Genomic DNA, 23,996 nt, shown 5'->3' with positions numbered 1-23,996 from the left:
TGAGCAGAAAAAAGCATCATCAAAGTTGTGCTTTAGAAAGATCAATCTAGCAGTAATTGAAGTAACTGAACATCAATCAAATGCAGATGATATAGCACAGTGAGTATAATGTAAGCCTGCAGGAATTCAGGAATTCATTTATAAAAATGTAATTTATATGCATCTTTTCAGTAACACAGCTCTATAAACTGTCTTGCTCATAGACTAGTACCTAATTATATAAGCATCTAAAAAGGTCATAAGTACTATAAAATGATATCACAAAACCTCTTGCCTCTGCCTGGAAATCCTTCCACCCCCTTTCCCTTCCAGTAAACTCCTTATCCTGTAGACTTCAGTTTAAATGTCACTTCTTCAGAAAGGCCTTTTTTAAATCACTTATCCAAATTGGGTCCCCTTGTTGTTCTCTTTCAAAGGAACTTGTACACTTTCTTCATAACACTTATCACAATTTATAAGCATATATTTTGGTCACTAATTAATTAAAGTCTATTTCCCCCACTAGACTGTGAGGGGAAAGACTGTATTTTTGCTCATCATTATATCCTCCGGAGTCTAAAATGATGTAACACATATTAGGCACCTAACAAATATTTGTTCTATGAAGAATGAATGAATGAAGAAGAGAAGAACAGATTTTAGTGTCACCATAGTAATGCCCCTCTTTGCTAGATGCACTTACTATTGACTAAGATACTTTCTTTCAAAGAGAAAATTAAAAGAAATCTTAAACCAGGCATGGTGGCTCATGCCTGTAATCCCAACACTTTGGGAGGCCAAAGCAGGAGGATCACTTGAGCCTGGGCAACATAGTGAGACCTCATCTCTACAAAAAATCAAAAAATTAGCTGGCCATCATGGTGCATGCTTGTGGTCCCAGCTACTTGGGAGGCTGAGGTAGGAGGATCACTTGAGCCTGGGAGGTCAAGGCTGCAGTGAGCCTTGATTGTGCCACTGCACTCCCCCTTGGCAACAGAGGGGGACCTTGTCTAGAAAAAGAAGAGAAGAGAAGGGAGAAGGGAGAAAGGAGAGGGGAGAGGGGAGAGGGGAGAGGGAAGAGAGGAGAGAGGAGGAGGAGGAGGAGGAGGAGAAAAGAAAGGGAGGGAGGGAGGGAAGGAGGGAGGAAGAAGGAAGGAAGGAAGGAAGGAAGGAAGGAAGGAAGGAAGGAAGGAAGGAAGGAAGGAAGGAAGGAAGGAAGGAAGGCAGGCAGGCAGGAAGGCAGGCAGGCAGGCAGGCAAAAAGGAAGTCAGGAAGTCTTAAATTTCAACTTAAAGCTGAATTCCTATGTGCCAAAATCAGAATAAAAACCTGTACTTACCCAAAGAAAACCTTAAAACAAATATTCAAGTCAAAATATACATTCCTATCTCTCATATTTTTACAGAAATAATTCCTAGTGCAACTACTAAGTGAACTAGAATAAGGAACAGAACCTGGGCACAAGAAAGCATTATAAGTCAGATGTAAAGAAGGCAATTATAGACTTGTAACTCCTTTATTCATGTATATCATGTTAGAATCTCAAAAAGGAACTTCAGCATTCAATGAAAGATTTTTACTTTAATCTGTATCATCACTGGAGTAGGAAAAAACCCTCAAAAAAGATGATTAAGCTTTTTTTAAAAAAAAAAAAAAAAAAAAAACAAGTAATTCACTTCCAAATAATAAATACTTGGTTTTCAATCACATGCTGTTTATACCTACGTACTTACTTCATGCCACAAACTTGGTGCAAGGCTTTCTTCATATAATAATGAACACAGACGATTAGCAATGTAATGAACCTCAAGTCACAGAAGTCTAGAGAAGTCCAAAGGAGTTCAACATGAGGCATTTGGGACCTTATCTCAAGTTGCAGCCCTTCACAAAAATTTAACTTAGAAAAATCACTCAATTTGCTAGGACACATGAAGGCCTAACCAACTGCCAATAAGTAGCTAGAGAAGTTGGTTTAAAACTAGAAATGTTGAGCTAACTTGGTACAATGAATTACCCGCAGCAAAAGGAAAAATAAGATTTCCATCATTCGTTTGCAGGGGTGTGTTTGTTCAACTATTGCAAATCAGATGCACTACATAAACTTAAAATGAAAAGGAAAAAAGACCAGCATAAATTTGTTCAGAGAGATATAGTCAATTTCACTATAAGGAAATACATTCCTAAAAATCACTACACTATGCAAAAATGGCACAAACAAGGACTTACGGGGGAAATGGAAATGTAGCTAGGGACACAAAACTCCAAATCTTTGTCAGTGACACACACACACACACACACACACACACGAAACCTAATAAAAAATCATAGTATTTTTATACATGTTAAATGGTTAGGAAACATAAATATATGGCACCTTACCTTGAAAAAAAGACCTGAAGTTTACTTATAGATATAGACATTTGAAAGACTGTAGCTTTTGAATTCATCATGGGTGCCAGAAAGAAGGTTATCTGAAATCAGAAGGAAAGGTGTGACACCAGACGTGAGTGGGTGTGGCTCAAAACTTGTGGTGAACTGAGGTAGCTGGTAGATATTCCAGGTATGTACATGTGTCCGTTTTGTGTGTTCCTACTGGGCTTGGTTCAACTGTGTGCTGTATTCTGTGTTCACTTGGTGTTTCTTGCTGACAAAATCATGGATAAGGCAAACACGAAATTCATTTATGCTCAAATTGCTTCCTAATATATCAATGGCGTTGCAGTAAATTCACGTTTTCAAAACAAGTGTTAATATAGCACGACTGACTGTGTGGGTATTCAAATTCAAACAGCTAATGCCAACTGGATACTGCAATCATTTCCCATTCCTCAAATGTCTTGAGTTCAATGAAATCACAAGATTTTGAAGAATCACAGACTCTCTAATAGAAAACAGCCACTATTTCTAAATAGATTGGTATAATTCACATGACCAAACACTAGAAAATGTAGGGGTCCACTTGCCTCCATGAAACTACAATCTTCTTCATAAAATTGCTGCCTTTAAAGCAACAAAATATAAACAGCACTGGTAAATATAGCATTCGATCAAATCTAGTTTTTGCTCAGGAACACAGGATCTTCTCCCGTCATCATGAGCATTATCACTAATATACCTTCTCACACATTCCCAACACCTTCAGCAGCCATATTATGACAACCAAAGCACAAAGCCAACAAAATGGCATAGCCAAATTCACAAACCTTAGCATTTTTTCCTGCCCCTGGTGCTAGTTTCTAGGTTGGTGGCAGTGCATGACAATCATGTAGTAAAAACAGTGTTCACTAACAGACTTCATTTCATCTGGTTTTAATTAAGAAAATTTAACCTCTAGGAGAAATGTCTGAACCGCTATTTTTAGCATTTATCAAGTATTATCTGTTCCACAGGTTAAGCTCTCAGTTTAGTACATCATGCAAAGTAGGAGCTTCCTAAATCTTTGTTGAACAAACATTAGTTGAACTTACTTATTTGTTTTACTATTTTACCCCATAATTTTATTCCCAGAATATTAAATTCCATTTTCAAAAGCAACATAGTCACTACCGGCTAAAATATTATTTTTGGTTGCTTTTAATTACTATAAAATTAGAAAATAATTGCTGCAATAAAAAGTGAAAGAGTCCAGAGGGGATAAAATGAAGAGTCCATAGAATCTCCATTCTCCATCTCAGAGATTATCATTTCCAGTGGTTCTGTGTAACATACTAGAAATTTTCTTTGCATATATACAGCCTAAGTATAAATCATATATTATTGTAAATAAGCTCATACTATACCTATTATCACTAACTTACTCTTTTTCTAAGTATTATAGCCTAACCATTTTTTCATTATCCATATATATATTTACACATCTTTTGTTTTAATGGCTATATAATATTCCAATATAGATAAGCATTCTAAATTATTTAACAAGTCCATATCAATAGTCAAGTAAATTGCTTCCAAATTGTTTCTATTATAAATGATGCTATATGCAATAACCTTTTACATATATCTTTGTACACTGAGATGAATATATTTGTAGAACATACTCTTAGCAGTAGCACTGCAGAGATAAATGTGTATTTATTATTTTGATAAATGTCAGACCGCCCTCAAGAAAGGATCTGAGAGTGCATTTTACCACATGCTATCATTAGATATTTTTGAACTTTTTCATCTTTGTCAGTTTGGTAAATGAAAAATAGCATCTTATTTTAATTTTTACCTTCTTAATTATAAATGAGGCTAAGTATTTTTTCAAAATTTTTCTGTAAAATATCTGTTCATACTGATTTTTTCTCATCTTTTTCTTGTTGACTTACCAGTGATCCCTAAATATTAATGATATCAATCCTTCTTCTGTCAAATATATTGCAATCATTCTCCCCCACTTGGGTATTTGTTTGTTGATTCTTGTCATGGTGATTTTGTCATGTAAAAGTTTTTAGGTTTTTTTTATTATTAAATTTAATTTTATTTTGAATACTTGCTTGATTATTCAGCTAACCATGTCTCTTATTTTCTTTAGTAAATGGTTTCAATAGTAAACATTATATATCCTTGGGTTTACATGTCAGCACTTCATACGAATTCTTTTTTTTTTTAAATTATACTTTAAGTTCTAGGGTACATGTGCACAATGTGCAGGTTTGTTACATATGTATACATGTGCCCTGTTGGTGTGCTGCACCCATTAACTCGTCATTTACACTAGGTATATCTCCTAATGCTATTCCTCCCTCCTCCCTCCTCCCAACAATAGGCCCCGGTGTGTGATGTTCCCCTTCCTGTGTCCAAGTGATCTCATTGTTCAATTCCCACCTATGAGTGAGAGCATGCGGTATTTGGTTTTCTGTTCTTGTGATAGTTTGCTGAGAATGATGGTTTCCAGCTGCATCCATGTCCCTACAAAGCACACCAACTCATCCTTTTTTATGGCTGCACAGTATTCCATGGTGTATATGTGCCACATTTTCTTAATCCAGTCTGTCACTGATGGACATTTAGGTTGATTCCAAGTCTTTGCTATTGTGAATAGTGCCTCAATAAACAGACGTGTGTATGTCTTTATAGGAGCATGACTTATAATCCTTTGGGTATATCCCCAGTAATGGGATATCCCCAGTAATGGGATGACTAGAAATGGTATTTCTAGTTCTAGATCCTTGAGGAATCGCCACACTGTTTTCCACAATGGTTGAACTAGTTTACAGTCCCACCAACAGTGTAAAAGTGTTCCTATTTCTCCACATCCTCTCCAGCACTTGTTTCGTGACTTTTTTCATGTGTCTGTTGGCTGTATGAATGTCTTCTTTTGAGAAATGTCTGTTCATATCCTTTGTCCACTTTTTGATGGGGTTTTTTTTTCTTGTAAATTTGATTGAGTTCTTTATAGGTTCTGGATATTAGCCCTTTGTCAGATGAGTAGATTGCAAAAATTGTCTCCCATTCTGTAGGTTGCCTGTTCACTCTGATGGTAGTTTCTTTTGCTGTGCAGAAGCTCTTTAGTTTAATTAGATCCCATTTGTCAATTTTGGCTTTTGTTGCCATTGCTTTTGGTGTTTTAGACATGAAGTACTTGCCCATGCCTATGTCCTGAATGGTACTACCTAGGTTTTCTTCTAGCGTTTTTATGGTTTTCGTTCTAACATTTAAGTCTCTAATCTATCTTGAATTAATTTTCGTATAAGGAGTAAGGAAAGGATCCAGTTTCAGCTTTCTACTTATGGCTAGCCAATTTTCCCAGCACCATTTATTAAATAGGGAATCCTTTCCCCATTTCTTGTTTCTCTCAGGTTTGTCAAAGATCAGATGGCTGTAGATGTGTGGTATTATTTCTGAGGGCTCTGTTCTGTTCCATTGGTCTATATCTCTGTTTTGGTACCAGTACCAGTACCAGTACCATGCTGTTTTGGTTACTGTAGCCTTGTAGCATAGTTTGAAGTCAGGTAGCGTGATGCCTCCAGCTTTGTTCTTTTGGCTTAGAATTGTCTTGGCAATGCAGGGTCTTTTTTGGTTCCATATGAACTTTAAAGCAGTTTTTTCCAATTCTGTGAAGAAACTCATTGGTAGCTTAATGGGGATGGCATTGAATCTATAAATTAACTTGGGCAGTATGGCCATTTTCACAATATTGATTCTTCCTATCCGAGAGCATGGTATGTTCTTCCATTTGTTTGTGTCCTCTTTTATTTCACTGAGCAGAGGTTTGTAGTTCGCCTTGAAGAGGTCCTTTACATCTCTTGTAAGTTGGATTCCTAGGTATTTTATTCTCTTTGAAGCTATTGTGAATGGGAGTTCATTCATGATTTGGCTCTCTGTTTGTCTGTTACTGGTGTATAAGAATGCTTGTGATCCCTGCACGTTGATTTTGTATCCTGAGACTTTGCTGAAGTTGCTTATCAGCTTAAGGAGATTTTGGGCTGAGACAATGGGGTTTTCTAAATATACAATCATGTCATCTGCAAACAGGGACAATTTGACTTCTTCTTTTCCTAACTGAATACCCTTTCTTTCTTTCTCTTGCCTGACTGCCCTAGCCAGAACTTCTGACACTATGTTGAATAGGAGTGGTGAGAGAGGGCATCCCTGTCTTGTGCCAGTTTTCAACAGGAATGCTTCCAGTTTTTGCTCATTCAGTATGATATTGGCTGTGGGTATGTCATAAATAGCTCTTATTATTTTGAGATATGTTCCATCAATACTGAATTTATTGAGAGTTTTTAGCATGAAGGGCCGCTGAATTTTGTCAAAGGCCTTTTCTGCATCTATTGAGATAATCATGTGGTTTTTGTCTTTGGTTCTGTTTATACACTGGATTACATTTATTGATTTGCGTATGTTGAACCAGCCTTGCATCCCAGGATGAAGCCCACTTGATCATGGTGGATAAGCTTTTTGATGTGCTGCTGTTTTCGGTTTGCCAGTATTTTATTGAGGATTTTTGCATCAATGTTCATCATGGTTATTGCTCTAAAATTTTCTTTTTTTGTTGTATCTCTGTCAGGTTTTGGTATCAGGATGATGTTGGCCTCAAAATGAGTTAGGGAGGATTCCCTCTTTTTCTATTGATTGGAATAGTTTCAGAAGGAATGGTACCAATTCCTCCTTGTACCCTCTGGTAGAATTCGGCTGTGAATCCGTCTGGTCCTGGACTTTTTTTGGTTGGTAGGCTATTAATTATTGCCTCAATTTCAGAGCCTGCTATTGGTCTATTCAGCGATTCAACTTCTTCCTGGTTTAGTCTTGGGAGAGTATAAGTGTCCAGGAAATTATCCATTTCTTCTAGATTTTCTAGTTTATTTGCGTAGAGGTGTTTATAGTATTCTCTGATGGTAGTTTGTATTTCTGTGGGGTCGGTGGTGATATCCCCTTTATCATTTTTTATTGCGTCCATTTGACTCTTCTCTCTTTTCTTCTTTATTAGTCTTGCTAGCGGTCTATCAATTTTGTTGATCTTTTCAAAAAACCAGCTCCTGGACTCATTGATTTTTCTGGAGGGTTTTTTGTGTCTCTGTCTCCTTCAGTTCTACTCTGATCTTAGTTATTTCTTACCTTCCGCTAGCTTTTGAATGTGTTTGCTCTTGCTTCTCCAGTTCTTTTAATTGTGATGCTAGGGTGTCAATTTTAGATCTTTCCTGCTTTCTCTTGTGGGCATTTAGTGCTATAAATTTCCCTCTACACACTGTTTTAAATGTGTCCCAGAGATTCTGGTATGTTGTATCTTTGTTCTCATTGGTTTCAAAGAAATCTTTATTTCTGCCTTCATTTCGTTATGTACCCAGTAGTCATTCAGGAGCAGGTTGTTCAGTTTCCACGTAGTTGAGCAGTTTTGATTGAGTTTCTTAGTCCTGAGTTCTAGTTTGATTGCACTGTGGTCTGAGAGACAGTTTGTTATAATTTCTGTTCTTGTACATTTGCTGAGGAGTGCTTTACTTCCAACTATGTGCTCAATTTTGGAATAAGAGCGATGTGGTGCTGAGAAGAATGTATATTCTGTTGATCTGGGGTGGAGAGTTCTCTAGATGTCTATTAGGTCTGCTTGGTGCAGAGTTGAGTTCAATTCCTGGATATCCTTGTTGACTTTCTGTCTCGTTGATCTGTCTAATGTTGACAGTGGGGTGTTAAAGTCTCCCATTATTATTGTCTGGGAGTCTAAGTCTCTTTGTAAGTCTCCAAGGACTTGCTTTATGAATCTGGGTGCTCCTGTATTGGGTGCATATATATTTAGGAGAGTTAGCTCTTCCTGATGAATTCATCCCTTTACCATTATGTAATGGCCATCTTTGTCTCTTTTGATCTTTGATGGTTTAAAGTCTGTTTTATCAGAGACTAAGATGCAACCCCTGCTTTTTTTGTTTGTTTGTTTTCCATTTGCTTGGTAGATCTTCCTCCATCCCTTCATTTTGAGCCTATGTGTGTCTCTGCATGTGAGATGGGTCTCCTGAATACAGCAAACTGATGGGTCTTGACTCTTTATCCAATTTGCCAGTCTGTGTCTTTTAATTCGACCATTTAGTCCATTTACATTTAAGGTTAATATTGTTATGTGTGAACTTGATCCTGTCATTACGATATTAGCTGGTTATTTTGCTCGCTAGTTGATGCAGTTTCTTCCTAGCATCAATGGACTTTACATTTTGACATGTTTTTGCAATGGCTGGTACCTCTTGTTCCTTTCCATGTTTAGTGCTTTCTTCAGGAACTCTTGTAAGGCAGGCCTGGTAGTGACAAAATCTCTAAGCATTTGCTTGTCTGTAAAGGATTTTATTTCTCCTTCACTTATGAAACTTAGTTTGGCTGGATATGAAATTCTGGGTTGAAAATTCTTTTCTTTAAGAATGTTTAATATTGGCCCCCACTCTCTTCTGGCTTGTAGAGTTTCTGCCAAGAGATCTGCTGTTAGTCTGCTGGGCTTCCCTTTGTGTGTAACCTGACCTTTCTCTCTGGCTGCCCTTAACATTTTTTCCTTCATTTCAACTTTGGTGAATCTGACAATTATGTGTCTTGGAGTTGCTCTTCTCGAGGAGTATCTTTGTGGCATTCTCTGTATTTTCTGAATTTGAATGTTGGCCTGCCTTACTAGGTTGGGGAAGTTCTCCTGGATGATATCCTGCAGAGTGTTTCCAACTTGGTTCCATTTTCCCCGTCGATTTCAGGCACACCAATCAGACGTAGATTTGGTCTTTTCACATAATCCCATATTTCTTGGAGGCTTTGTTCATTTCTTTTTACTCTTTTTTCTCTACACTTCTCTTCTCACTTCATTTCATTCATTTGATCTTCAATCGCTGATACTCTTTCTTCCAGATGATGGACTCAGTTACTGAAGCTTGTGCATTTGTCACGTAGTTCTCGTGTTATGGTTTTCATCTCTATCAGTTTTTTAAGGACTTCTCTTCTTTGGGTATTCTAGTTAGCCATTCATCAAATCTTTTTTCAAGGTTTTTAGTTTCTTTGTGCTGGTTACGTAGTTCCTCCTTTAGCTCTAAGAAGTTTGATCAACTGAAGCCTTCTTCTCTCGACTTGTCAAAGTCATTCTCCGTCCAGCTTTGTTCTGTTGCTGGTGATGAGCTGCATTCCTTTGGAGGGGGAGATGCACTCTGATTTTTTGAATTTCCAGCTTTTCTGCCCTGCTTTTCCCCCATCTTTGTGGTTTTATCTGCCTTTGGTCTTTGATGATGGTGATGTATTGATGGGGTTTTGGTGTGGGTGTCCTTTCTGTTTGTTAATTTTCCTTCTAACAATCAGGACCCTCAGCTGTAGGTCTGTTGGAGTTTGCTTGAGGTCCACTCCAGACCTGTTTGCCTGGGTGTCAGCAGCGGAGGCTGCAGAAGATAGAATATTGCTGAACAGTGAGTGTTGCTGTCTGATTCTTGCTCTGGAAACTTCATCTCAGGGGTGTACCCCACCATGTGAGGTGTGAGGTGTCGGTCTGCACCTAATGGGGGATGTCTCACAGTTAGGCTACTCAGGGGTCAGGCACCCACTTGAGCAGGCAGTCTGTCCGTTCTCAGATCTCAACCTCCATGCTGGGAGATCCACTGCTCTCTTCAAAGCTGTCAGATGGGGGCATTTACCTCTGCCGAGGTTTCTGCTGCTTTTTGTTTAGCTATGACCTATCCCCAGAGGAGGAGTCTACAGAGGCAGGGAGGCCTCCTTGAGCTGTGGTGGACTCCACCCAATTTGAGTTTCCCAGTGGCTTTGTTTACCTACTTAAGCCTCAGCAATGGCGGGCGCCCCTCCTGGAGCCTCGCTGCCGCCTTGCAGTTAGATCTCAGACTGCTGTGCTAGCAATGAGGGAGGCTCCGTGGGCGTGGGACCCTCTGGGCCAGGTGTGGGATATAATCTCCTGGTGTGCTGTTTGCTAAGACCCTTGATAAAGCACAGTATCAGGGTGGCAGTTACCCGATTTTCCAGGTGTTGTGTGTCTCAATTTCCTTTGGCTAGGAAAAGGAATTCCCTTCCCCCTGGTGATGCCTCACCCTGCTTCAGCTCTCGCTGGTCGGGCTGCACCCATGGACCAGCGCCAACTGTCCAACATGACCCAGTGAGATGAACCCGGTACCTCAGTTGAAAATGCAGAAATCACCCGTCTTCTGTGTCGCTCACATTGGGAGCTGGAGGCATTACTATTCGGCCATCTTTAAGTTTTTAGCTTTTATGAAGTAAAATAATTAATCTTTTCTTTTATGGTCACTAGGTTGAGAGTTATGCTTAGAAAGGCCTTCTCTGCCCCAAGATTATAAAATTATCTACCCATGTTTTTGCCTTAAAATAATAATAAATAATTGGTAATTTTCACTGAATGCTTACTTCAGGCCAGGCACTGTTCTAAGTACCTCACACACATTATTATATTTAATCTTTACAACAACCCTAGTAGGTGAGTAGTATCATTACCTCCAAGATACAGACGAAAATTCTATAACTACTTATGAGATTTAAACTCTTCTGAGAATGGATAGCTGGTATGTGGCAGTGCCTAGATTTCAATTCTGACTAGCAAATTCATCAACTACGGGCTATATCTACTGACTCTCTCTCCACAAAGATAAATGGGAGTTCATACGCTTTTATAAACCTCTACCTATTCCCCCTTCCCCCTCTTTATCTGTTATATAAATCCTTTATTCAATATTAATTTTAGAGCCTTTACATTTTCTTCTGTTTTCATAGTACACAGTTATTCAGACTTTACTTGGTCTATTTTTAAATAGATTCCATATGCCCTCTCAACCCTTTCCTATCTCTGCTTCTTCATTCCCAAGTTCTTTTTATTTATCACTTAGATGATTAATTTTACTCATGAGGCATTTTTTCAGGGACTAGGTCTTTGAATGTTTGAGAATATTAGTTGTTATCTTTATGTATAAATAAGAGCTTGACCAGGTATTAAATCTGTGGGTCACACTATTCCCTGCCTACACACAGTCCACCAAAATTCAAGAGACACTGTTTTGTTTTTTTGTTTTTTTGTTTTTTTTTTTTTTGAGACGGAGTCTCGCTATGTCGCCCAGGGTGGAGTGCAGTGGCCGGATCTCAGCTCACTGCAAGCTCCGCCTCCCGGGTTTTTACGCCATTCTCCTGCCTCAGCCTCCCGAGTAGCTGGGACTACAGGCGCCCACCACCTCGCCCGGCTAGTTTTTTGTATTTTTTAGTAGAGACGGGGTTTCACCGTGTTAGCCAGGATGGTCTCGAACTCCTGACCTCGTGATCCGCCCGTCTCGGCCTCCCAAAGTGCTGGGATTACAGGCTTGAGCCACCGCGCCCGGCCAAGAGACACTGTTAAACTGCCTCCTGGCTTTGGCTATTACCATGATGTCAGAAACCAATCTCATTTTCCCCCTTTTGGTGACTTGCTTTTTCTGTCAGGATGCTTGGCAATTCTTTTTTTAATCTTGAAGCAGAACTAACTTGACTGTTACATACTTATTTGATATTGATCATCCTGTTTCAGTTTTTTTAGAACTCTGTATTCTTTGAATCTGCAGATTACTAATCCCTTTAATCTCTAGTGGTCTTTTCCCCATTATACATCTGAAATTATTGTCCATTCATTCTACTCTCTATCAGGCACACCAATAACACATATGTTGGATCTTCCCTGCCTGTATTATCTACATATCGTACAGAATTCCTAGTTGAAAATCTATGGCATAAGCCTAACCTGAAATAGTTTAGATAAAAAGAATTTATTAGAAAGACAATGTAGTACCTCATAGAACTCTAGGAAATGTATAAAGTGTAACTGAGCCTCAGGGATAACTGGAATCACAGACTTGACCACCACCAGGACAGCTTATCTCAACTAGGGCTATTTTTCTTTTGTCTCTTATTTCTGCTTCAATGTGTTGGCTTGGCTGTCACTATCACAGACAGACCAGTTTCTCCCACAAGGCACAGAACATGGCTGCCAACAGCTATAAAGCCTCACATCCTATGACTCTGACCACCAGAGAGGGATTGCCTTGCTTTCCTTAACTCCAATTTCTAAAACTTCTATGTTCCCCTTTAATTTCTTTAAGTGAATACAGATGTATTTTTCTAGAAATTGTTGGCTAAAATAATTTTTAATCTGAAATGTACTTCATTCTGCATGCTTAGAGTCAAGCAGATAACTAGCTTTGGTTTGCTAATTTATTAGTTATTCATTTATTTTCATTTGATTCAGTTAACTGCTACATAGCTCATTATCATTTCTTCTTTCTTCCTCTCCACTTCAGTGCAGGTTAGAAATCAAAAGATACTGTCCTGTTTCTCTCTCCTCTCTTTCTCTCTGTCTCCTTTTTGAGATATTGCACTGGATTCCTTGAAGATTTTCCAGGTTTTCCCATGGCGTGTCCCAACACTAAAACCTTACAGGATAGGGTATTCATGGCCCCCACTTTCAGTGAAATCTGCACTCTGTTTACAATCTAAACAGGTGTATAACAGATTTTAGCATCCCCCTTTGATTTCATTATACTATTAGATTCTAGTCTATAGCTAGGAACTGAGCCATTCCTAGTTTCACAGATATTTTTTTGTTTGCTTGCTTTTCATTCTATTTGTTGATTCTCAATTAGTTTCATAACAGGGAATATGGTTAGCATGGCTTTACTTTTCTGAATATCTTCTATAATTCTTAGAAGTAACAGTTACTATTTAAATTCTACTTTGGAAAACTTAAAATGCATTCACTCATCAAATATCCATGGGATATTAACTATGTGCAAGGCACTTTGGGTGGCACTGAAAATACAGCAATAAAGAAGACGGAAATACTTCCTACCCTCTTGGAGCTTGTATTATAGTGGGGAAAACAGACTATTACTATTTTTAAAAATCACAAGAATAGCAGATCAATAACTAAGTAAAGGGGTAGCTGTTTAAGCAGAGATTAGAGTCCCCAAGTGTTACGGATTAAATTATTCTAGCTAAAGAATCTCTGAGTTGCTTCTCAGTTCTAGGAGAGGCAAAAATCTCCTTGAAGTTCACTTTATTTTGCGAAGAATCACTTAAGTCACCTCCCATAGTGACAGATTGCAAAAATGAGTAAGTACTCTGTATCTGGGTAAGTAGGGCCTTCCTTGGGCATATAACCTAGCAATAACTATCTTTTTTCTTGAGATATAAAGCCCATAGGCCTTCTGGGAGTGTTCCTTGGTATTCAAAGTTAGCTGCTGGAGTAAACCTAACATTGCCCTGACCAAAATCTTCTGGCAAGAAGGGATACAAATGGCACCAAAAGAATACTCGCTAGGCAGGAGTTGTCTGGGTTGGTGTCCCAAGCTCAATCTAGCCCAGGGGATCATGAGGAAGGGTGACTCTAACCCAGCCTATAACCACGATGACACAAGATTATGCTTTGACAAACAATGACTAAGTGTATGAACGTAAATCTGTACATATATGAATGTAAAATGTACCGTCTGCATCTTGGGCAGGTCATCACAACTAATCAGTCCCTCTGGGCTGTGCAGGACCATTCTTCAACAGCAACAGTCTTTATCAGCAACAGCTATATTGTACTTCTCAGATTTCGAGTTCACCCTCCATGTGGTACATGAGACTAACCTTTTGGAGCCCCCAGATCTTACACAATACACAAAGTGAAGGAAAAGTCTTCAAGAGTGAGAACTGAACTTCCTGGTAATAACACTTGGAAAATAATGTCACTAACTTAATAATTACAAGAGATATGACTACATTGGGATTTCCCAGAAAGAATAACACAAGCAGTGACCTGAAGGACACCAATCAGTTAGCCAGGGGAAGTGAGGAATGCATTCCAAAAAGAGGAACCAGGAAGAAACTTGGCAGATTTGAGGAAACTAAAAGGGACCAGTATGGCTGAACTGTGGGGGGCGGGGGGAAGAGCTACATTGCTGTCAGTCTAAAATGGTGAGTTAGGCAAGGAGCAATATCTACAGGGCCTCATAAGGTATGTTAAAGATTTGAGGCTCTATCCTACAAGCATGCAAATAAACACTTTTTCAGTAGAAGAGTGGCATAATCAGATTTTTATTTGTAAAATATGACTTTAGAGGCAGGATGTAAGAGAATCAAGACTGGAAAGTAGCAGGCAGGCCAGCTGGAAAGCTATCTGAGGAAGATGGATGCTAACAGGTGGAAGTAGGTATATAGATTTGGTTGTAGGGAATTTAGGAAATTCCCATCAAATGGCTTCCTTCTCTATGAAATAGCAAATAGAAGAGAGAGATGACTTTCGGCATTGATGGACTAAAAACAGAGATGAGTAAATTTAATCCCAAAGACTTATGGAAGAAAGCAGGCACTCTGGCCTTACACAATTCTGCTGAGCCTGCTCTGCTGAGAAGAGTTTGGCCCTTGTGAATCTGGTGTTACTTTATACTGCTAGGTTAAGAATTCTGTATTATTTTGTCAAAATAAATCGAAGGTTCACCCAAGAGATAAAAAGCTATAGAAAGAGAACTTTCCATTTGCTTGCCCTTGTATAGCATGTGGATGTACTCTTCCTAAGTATTACCTTCAAGCAACTTCAGAAGAAAAGACTGAAGGAACTTGGGAAATACTTTTTGCAGTTAACCATAGATGGACCCTAGCTAAACCACAAAAAAGAAGGCCTTATTAAAAGCATTCTTAGCTGATGGACCTTTCACCATTAACCTGTCACTTGGGTCAAAAAACAAAAGATAAATGCTATTCCCCAGGTCTAGCACCACCATCAACATGGAGGAAATGATGAAAGTCCCAGATTACAGGGGAAATTCAACAACCGGTGCCTTTGGGAGAAGAAAGCTGACATTCTGTCCTTATCCCTTCAAAAACATATCCTAAGCAGAAAGAGATCTAGGATCAAAGCTATCTTTAAAGGACTAAAAGGTCTCAGAAGCACTGCTGCCTGCAGGTGTAAAAATAAAGTGACAAAAGTACACTGACAGACCAAATTAGTGATCCCTAAACTTCCTTTTGGTTTGCCCACTACTCTTCCTATTATGACTCTAGAAAGCCCTTGAGAGGGCATCTCCAGGAGTGTCATTTATGAGAAACCGAGTCAACAGAGAGAACACCTAGTAAGATAATTAGTGGATTTTAGAAAAGAGGAAAAAAAACAACAAAGTAGTGAAAGTACAGGAGATGGATTCGCCACCATCTAATCAGCACTACATGGAGAATATAGGTTTTTCACCGTGATTTGCAGTCAAAGGTTAAAAAACTTCACATTTTTAACAAAAATACCACCCCCCACCTCCCTGGAAGTTATAACTCTCTGCTTTTGCTGTAATTGGGGTTTACCCATGGTGTTAATTTCCCATTGGATATAAGCCTATGGCCATCCCTACATTGCAGGCAGCATAAAACTGGGGAAAAAAAAGAAATACCTTCTGCATCAGAAAGCAAAGTTTCACAGCTGGAGTCATAAGCCCTGAGTTCAAATATCAGTTTTGCCATTTACAAGCTCTAAGACCCAAGGCAAGTTATTGAAACTCATTCAGCCTCAGTCATCTTGTCTGCGAAAAGGGATTAGAACCTACCTCACAAGATTATGACAAGGAGAAAAAGAGATACTGTACATAAAGCTCTTAGCACAGTGCCTGGCACATAAATAAGTACATAGTAAGGGATAGGTACCATTAGATATCATTAACTCTCACCTTCACGTTCATTTGTTCATCTCTGCTGCCTCTGAAGACGTCTTAGGTCTTAGATGCACCTTGTTTACCTAGAACCCAAATAACCTGTCTGCTTCTGCCTATCTCTATTTACAGGACTCCCTCACTCCTCCACCAACAATCCCCTGGGTTAAGTTATTACCCATCCAAACTTACAAACTCTGCCGAACCACCCCTCCTATGTAATCTCCCCCCCTGTCCTGGCCTGTTCCGCATGTTGCCATTCATTTCCAGTGTGACAAATCTGAAGTCAAGTCAGATTGTTTCAGCTAGTTTGAAGGCTGCCTAAAAGGCTTTATTTAACCTACAGAAGCCAAAATCATTATTTACATATAAATAACATCATTGGTCAACTGATTAATAACTTTATACTCAGGACCATGCTAGACTCTCCAACTATATTTAATCCTTCCAGATTAAGACTCTAGTTAATTAATATTTTATCCTTCCAAAATATGACTGCATTTATAAGCAAAGAAATTACCTCAAAATGCAGCTTCTAAATAGACTCTCAGTTTCTGCATCTTAATTCAATTCCTTGTTATCTCCAAAACTTGAGAGTTGAGAAATAAAAGCCTCTAGACTACTTTTTTAAAAATCTTAGGCCCACATTGCCTTAAAATTATCAGAATATCTCTTAGTAAACATTCAATAGTAAACATTCAATCTTTTCACTATTTCGTTACTCTCCAGGTATACTTTAAGTCCTGGACTGAATTAAATGAGTCAACAAAAAGAATCTGAAGTATTAGTAACACAAAAATTGGTCTAATGTTTAATGTGTGGTTCATTTAGAGGCAACAACTAAAGATCAGGGTCATTAGTCTTTCCTATGCCCAGATAGCATCTCATAGGATATCTTAACTAAATTCTGCAAATACAGTCAATTGAACCAATACTGCATCTTGTAATAGTCATATATGCTTTTACTACTATAAAGATTACTTTTTTTATTATGTTTCCAATTCATAATTTATTCTGCTACCCAAGTCTCTTCCATAGCATACTTCTTTAATTTAGTAAATGAAATTTTGCACTTCTAAGAAAGCAGAAAATATTTATATTGCCAAGTGATAGACTGACCTCTAGTGGAAATTTTTTAAATTACTGAGTGAGCTTCTCAGGACTTTAATACAGTTATAACTGCCTAACCTATGACATTGTTAAAATAATGTTTAAGGCTGGGCGTGGTGGCTCATGCCTGTAATCCTAGCACTGTGGAAGTGTTTGAGACAAGCCTGGGCAACATGGTAAAACCCCATCTCTACTGAAAATACTAAAAAATTAGCCGGGGTGGTGGCATGTGCCTGTAGTCCCAGCTACTCGGGAGACTGAGGTGGGAGAACTGCTTGAGCCCAGAAGGTAGAGGTTGCAGTGATCCAAGATTGAGCCACTGCCTTCTAGCCTGGGTGACAGAGTAAGACCCTATGTCAAAATAATAATAATAATAATAACAATGTTTAAAACATTACTAATAAAATTTAATTCTTAAGTCAATTCAAGCATAGACTAGGGTTAACAGTAGAGACTCTGGTTCACAGCTCACCTCTGTCACTTTCTAGCTATGTAATATTTATCTGGCTCCCCATCTGTAAAATGAAAAAATGAATATTACCTACCACATGGGGTTATCATGAAGATCAAATTAGTCAAAATATGAAATGTATCTAGAACACAGGTACACAGTTCAGTGCTATAAAAGTATTAGTTTTTACTATTTGTGGCTGCAAGAAATTATGGCTGGAGGCAAATCATAATTTCAAAGGATATAAAGAAAAACAAAAGAGTCTTTACAGGAACACATTTCTTTAGGGATTGGCTATAACAAACCAATATAGCACCAATACAGCTATTCCTCCCATTTCCCGTAATAAATGAGCTATGCCTATATAAACAGAACAACGGGGAAAATCAGAAGCATGTAACTACACCTGGATAACCTTTTATAGGAAATACTGGGAAGTCTTTTCATTGTCCCAATATGGGCATGATGAATAACACCAAATTCTATCCTTTAAACCAAAAACAAACTAACAGCTCCAGTCCATGTGAATCTTTCCAGGCTTGAACTCCTTTTACATTTAATATCCACAGCACATACAATTAGCACCTAGCTACACACTAAACTAGTCATCAGTCTCAGATTATCTGAATCATACAATGTAGCACTTTTCTATAATTAACTTATTCTTTGGGCATATATTACAAGATTCTGAACTTTTTAAAACAATATTCAATTGCTTCTACAGCAATATATCTGATTAATGACTAAAAAATGCCTCCCTACAAAGTTAATAATATAATCTCCACCTCTCTTTCCAAGGAAAATCCAAATCAGCAATTATTTTCAGCTGACAGGAATGCACATAAAATTGAAGGATGGTCTATAATTCCAAGGTACTTCCTTAGTACAAAATAATTGCCACCCAGAGCAAAATAGCTTGTTTTTATCATAAAACAATATGATCACTAAATAAAATATAGTTCTTAGTTTCTTCCATCACAGTCCTGAAGTACCCAAGTTCATTTTAGTAATTCACATTTTCTATTCTGGGAACACTCCAAGTTACAATTCAGTTATTCAATGCAAATATGAACTCATTAAAATGGCATAAAAGTTCCTCCAAAATATTATTCATAACATTTACATGTACTTACTACAAGAGACTAAAAGAACTGATTTATGTAACTGGGATCATAAATTGTGGATAATGAATTATATATGTAAAACCACAACTCAAAAATAATTACAAAAATGAATACCACAGTATGGTTAGACAACTTCTAGAAAGCATCATACATACTGTAACATAATTCTCTCTACTATTAAAAGTCACTAATAAGTGTGGTGCTGTTAAAGCATGTATTTCAAGATAACAGCAAAAATTAGACTATTTGAAGTTTTTTGAAAACTTGAGTTTATCTGGAAATATAAAAGCAAGAAAGCTATTTATTATAGTATTTGATATTTCACTAAGTACAGTTCCATAAAACTGTGACCCTGAACATTTCCCTAATAACTGTCTAGGAAATATAATGCAGCAGAAGGAAGACTGATTCTGATACTACAGAGAAAAAAATCGTATTCTCTTACACATCCTTTGTAAACAGACTTTAATGGATTATGTGCTATATTACCTTCTTATTTTTCTTGTACTAAAGCAACATTTATATTCTTAAGATTGGAACAGTAACAAGTCAGTTCCACCAAAGACACTAAAGTTGACAAGGAAACTATGTACCTAGGCAAAGACCCAAAGAAAAGTATGTATAGTATAAATTTCCTTTTTAGGAGTTATAAGACATAAACATTCAAATAAAGCCCAGTGCTCCCAAGGAATATTATCTGGAGAAGGTCCCCAAAATGACTTCTTAAACACATCACAAGGCATGAACTTACCAAGGTCTATTCTATGATTCTCAATCTGGCTGCACAGTTTATAGAAATTGGCAAAGTGATTCTAGCATGCATCAGTAAAGGCAAAGGTCCCAGAAAAACCAGAACAATCTTGAAAAATAACAAAATTGGAAGATTCACACTACCTTGTTTTAAGACTCACTATCAAGCCACAATAATGAAGACACTGTGGTATTGGTATAAGAATAGACAAATCAACTAAAACAAACAGAAGTCAACTGATTTTTGACAAGGGTGGCAAAGCAATTCAACAACACAAGAAAAGTCTTCAACAAATGGTGCTGAAACAGCTGTATATCCATGAGGGGAAAAAAATTGAACTTCAACTCCTATCTCATACCACCCACAGACATTAACTTGAAATAGATCATATACACAAATGCAAAACCTAAAACTAAAAACTTCTAGAAGAAAACACAGAATGTTTTTATGACTTTCAGGTAAGGTAAAGATTTCTTAGAAAGAACACAGAAAACATTAGCCATAAAAGAAAAACTGATAAATTAGACTTCATCAAAATGTAAGACTTCTGTTCCTCAAAAGACACCATTAAGAAAATCAATAGGTGACCAGGAATGGTGGCTCACACCAGTAATCCCAGCACTTTGGGAGGCCAAGGTGGGCAGATCACTTGAGCCCAGGAATTCAAGACTACCCTGGGCAACATGGCAAAACTCCATCTCTACAAAAAATACAAAAATTAGCCAGGCGTGGTGGCGCACGCCTGTGGTCTCAGCTACTCGGGAGGCTGAGATGGGAGAATCACTTGAGCCCAAGGCTACAGTGAGCCATAATTGTGCCACTGCACTCCAGCCTGGGCATCAGAGTGAGACCCTGTCTCAAAGAAGGAAAAGAAAAAAGAAAAGAAAAGAGAAAAGAAAAGAAAAAAGAAAATGAGTAACTGGCAAGCCACAGACTGGGAGAAACTATTCATAATACATACATCTAAAAAGAACTTGTATCCAAAATTAGAATTCCTACAACTCAAAAATAAAAAGATAACCTGTTTTCCAAAAAAATGGGCAAAAGAACAGATACTTTATAAAGCATATATCAGTGTTCAATGAACAGATAAAAAATTTCACAAACTTATTACTCATTAGATAAATGTAGTTAAAACCACAATGAGACATCCCTACACATCGTCCAGAAAGATTAAAGTTTAAAAGACTGACAAAACCAAATATTAGGGGAGGATGTGAGGTTCTTGCAACAAGAATCCTCATTTGTTGAGGGTGGGAATGGAAAATGGTAAAACCACTTTGGAAAACAGCTCTTCTATAAGGTAAACATGTATCTATCCTATGAACGAATAATTCCAATCCTAGGTATTCACCAAAGAAAAATAAATACATATGTCTATAAAAAGCCTTATCCAAATGTATAACAGCTTTGTTTGTAGTAGTCAAAAACTAGAAACAACCCAAATGAACGTCCATCAACATGTGAATGGATAAATCGATTGTGGTATACCCACACAATGCAATACTACTCAGCAATAAAAATGAGTAAGTTATTGGTGCACACAACATAGTACTGTATGATTCCATTTACACAGAAAATGCAAACTAACCTACAGTGACAGAAACATATTCAGAGGTTACCTGAGAATGCAGAGGAGGGCAGAGACAGGTAGGATGGAGACATTAAAAAGGACATAAGGGAATTTTGAGGGGTGATGGATATGTTCAGTATCTTGATTGTGCAACAGTTTCATGGATGTGCACATATATAAAAATCAAATTGTACACTTTAAGCATAGGTAGTTTATTGTATGGCCATTACATCTCAATAAAAGCTGTTACACACACCCACAGACACAGAGGACAGTTCTGCTTCTGATCAAGACAGAATAACAGGGGGACAGGTCTTACCCTTCTGCCATAAACTGCTAGAAAACTGGACAAAATACATGATACAATGGTTTTTGGACAATCACACAAGACACGGCACTACAATACCTGGGAGAGGGAAAGCAAACACGAAGAGTTCCATGATTGCACCAGTTTACCACATAGAAGCAGTTTCCAGAATGCAGCAAACTCCCCAAAAGCCCAGCAGTGTAGCTTAGTTGAGGGAAAGAGCTGCACAAAAGACAGCTTCCGAGATCTGCAAAACGATACACGAGTCTCGGCTAAGAGCTAATGCAAGCATATGCGAGGCCAAAACTACCCAAGTTGGAAAAACCTTGAAAACAGTATGCTAACTAGAATAAGCCAGACACAAAAGAAAAAACATTGTATGATTCCACCTACAAGAAATATCCAGAATAAGCAAATTCATAGAGATGGAAAGTAAATTCAAGTTTACTAGGGATAGGAGGGGAAAATAAGGAGTTACTAGCAAAGTTTACAGAGTTTCTGTTTGGGGTGATAAAAATGTTTTGGAAATAGTGGTGATGGTTTTAACAAATTGTGAATGTAATTAATGCCACTTAATTATACACTTAAAAATGGTTAAAATGGGGCTGGGCTCGGTGGCTCACACCTGTAATCCCAGCACTTTGAGAGGCCGAGGTGGGCAGATCATGAGGTCAGGAAATCGAGACCATCCTGGCTAACACGGTGAAACCCCGTCTCTACTAAAAATACAAAAAATTAGCCGGGCATGGTGGCGGGCGCCATAGTCCCAGCTACTCCGGAGGCTGAGGCAGGTGAATGGCGTGAACCCGGGAGGCGGAGCTTGCAGTGAACTGAATAACAGCTAATCGCGCCACTGCACTCCAGATTGGGTGACAGAGCGAGACGCCGTCTCAAAAAAAAAAAAAAAAAAGTGAAAATGTCAATTTTATATGTATTTTACCACAGTAAAAAACTAATTTTAAAAAAACTATCCAAGGCTCGTGTTGGGAGTGGGAGAGGAAGGAGAACTGCCTTGCAAGAAAAAGACAGAACATTCCCAGATCTCATACAAGATTTGGGAACAATTCTTATTCCTGCCAGACAGAGAGGAAAGATATCTTAATACATAGGGCAGCAAGTAGAATTTTCAGAAGGGTTTCATCTTGACAACAGAGATAAATTAGCCCTAGACTAAAGACCGCTCCAGACCTGCCCTACTTAAGCTTAAAAGCAAGTCTCAAAAGGCTTCAACTGATTTCAAGCAACTTAACTGCATGCCAGAACAAAGCCAACACTATTTAAAGAAGTCACCTAAATCCACAATGTCTTGGAACCAGTTAAAAGTTAACGGGCATACAAAATCTGCAAAAATATGCCCCAGAAATGAAGAATCATACAAATATGTTCTACATGTCTAACAGGGTAGAGAAATACATAAACATGATGGAGAGAAAAATGAAAGATTTTTTATTTATTTTATTTATTTATTTTTTTTAGAGATAGGGTCTCACTATGTTCCCCAGGCTGGTCTCGAACTCCTGGCCTCAAGCAATCCTCCAACCTCAGCCTCTGAAGTCACTGTGATTACAGGGATGAGTCACTATGCCTGGTGCCTGAAAGATATATATATAAAGATATATATATATAAAAAATATATATACATATATATATATATATATATATATATTTTTTTTTTTTTTTTTTTTGAGATAGAGTCTCGCTCTGTCGCCGAGGCTAGAGTGCAGTGGCACGATCTTGGCTCACTGCAAGCTCCGCCTCCCGGGTTCATGCCATTCTCCTGCCTCAGCCTCCGGAGTAGCTGGGACTACAGGCGCCTGCCACCATGCCTGGCTAATTCTTTGTATTTTTATTTTTTGTATTTTTAGTAGAGACAGGGTTTCACTGTTAGCCAGGATGGTCTCGACTGAAATATATATATATATATATATATATTTTTTTTTTTTTTTTTTTTTTGAGATGGAGTCTTGCTCTGTCACCCAGGCTGGAGTGCAGTGGCCGGATCTCAGCTCACTGCAAGCTCCGCCTCCCGGGTTCACGTCATTCTCCTGCCTCAGCCTCCCGAGTAGCTGGGACTACAGGCGCCCGCCACCTCGCCCAGCTAGTTTTTTTGTATTTTTTCGTAGAGACGGGGTTTCACCGTGTTAGCCAGGATGGTCTCGATCTCCTGACCTCGTGAACCACCCATCTCGGCCTCCCAAAGTGCTGGGATTACAGGCTTGAGCCACCGCGCCCGGCCTGACTGAAAGATATATTTTAAATGACCCAAATGGAACCTCTACAGATGAAAAATACAATACCTAAAATGAAAAATGCAATGGATAGAATTAACAGCAGATCAAATACTACCAAAGAAAAAATCAGTAAAGGCATAGCAATAGGAACTATCCAAAATAAAATATTTAAAAAAAAAATACTCAAGGAAAATATGAACAGAGTCTCAATGACTTGTGGGAAAGTATTAAGCATTCTAATGTATATATACTAAATGGAGGACCAAATACAGAAAAAAGAGGTGAAATATTTCTAAACATGACAAAAACTACAAACCTACAGATCCAAGAAGTTCAACAAACTCCAAAGCTCATTCAAAACGAACGGGTAAAAAAGGAA

General features: G+C 38.2%; 2 protein-coding genes across 20 annotated transcripts in view; one reads left to right on the top strand and one right to left on the bottom strand.

Annotated features, from left to right (window-relative positions):
* Positions 1–23,996, top strand: part of RPL27A (ribosomal protein L27a) — a 288,193-nt gene that overhangs the window by 140,210 nt on the left and 123,987 nt on the right. The gene's annotated exons all lie outside the window — the stretch shown is intronic.
* STK33 (serine/threonine kinase 33) overlaps positions 1–23,996 on the bottom strand; it is a 216,665-nt gene that overhangs the window by 169,005 nt on the left and 23,664 nt on the right. Inside the window, exon 2 of one of the 18 annotated variants that reach the window (XM_077963530.1) lies at positions 17,653–17,695. The exons of the other annotated variants lie outside the window; for them this stretch is intronic. The gene's annotated coding sequence lies outside the window, so the exon portion shown is untranslated. The remainder of the gene's footprint in view (positions 1–17,652; positions 17,696–23,996) is intronic. 18 annotated transcript variants of the gene reach the window in all.

Source organism: Macaca mulatta, chromosome 14 (assembly GCF_049350105.2).
Source record: "Macaca mulatta isolate MMU2019108-1 chromosome 14, T2T-MMU8v2.0, whole genome shotgun sequence".
Classification (NCBI taxonomy): Eukaryota; Metazoa; Chordata; class Mammalia; order Primates; family Cercopithecidae; genus Macaca; species Macaca mulatta.
Note: the sequence above shows the minus strand (reverse complement) of the source record. Positions and strands in the feature narration are given on the sequence as shown.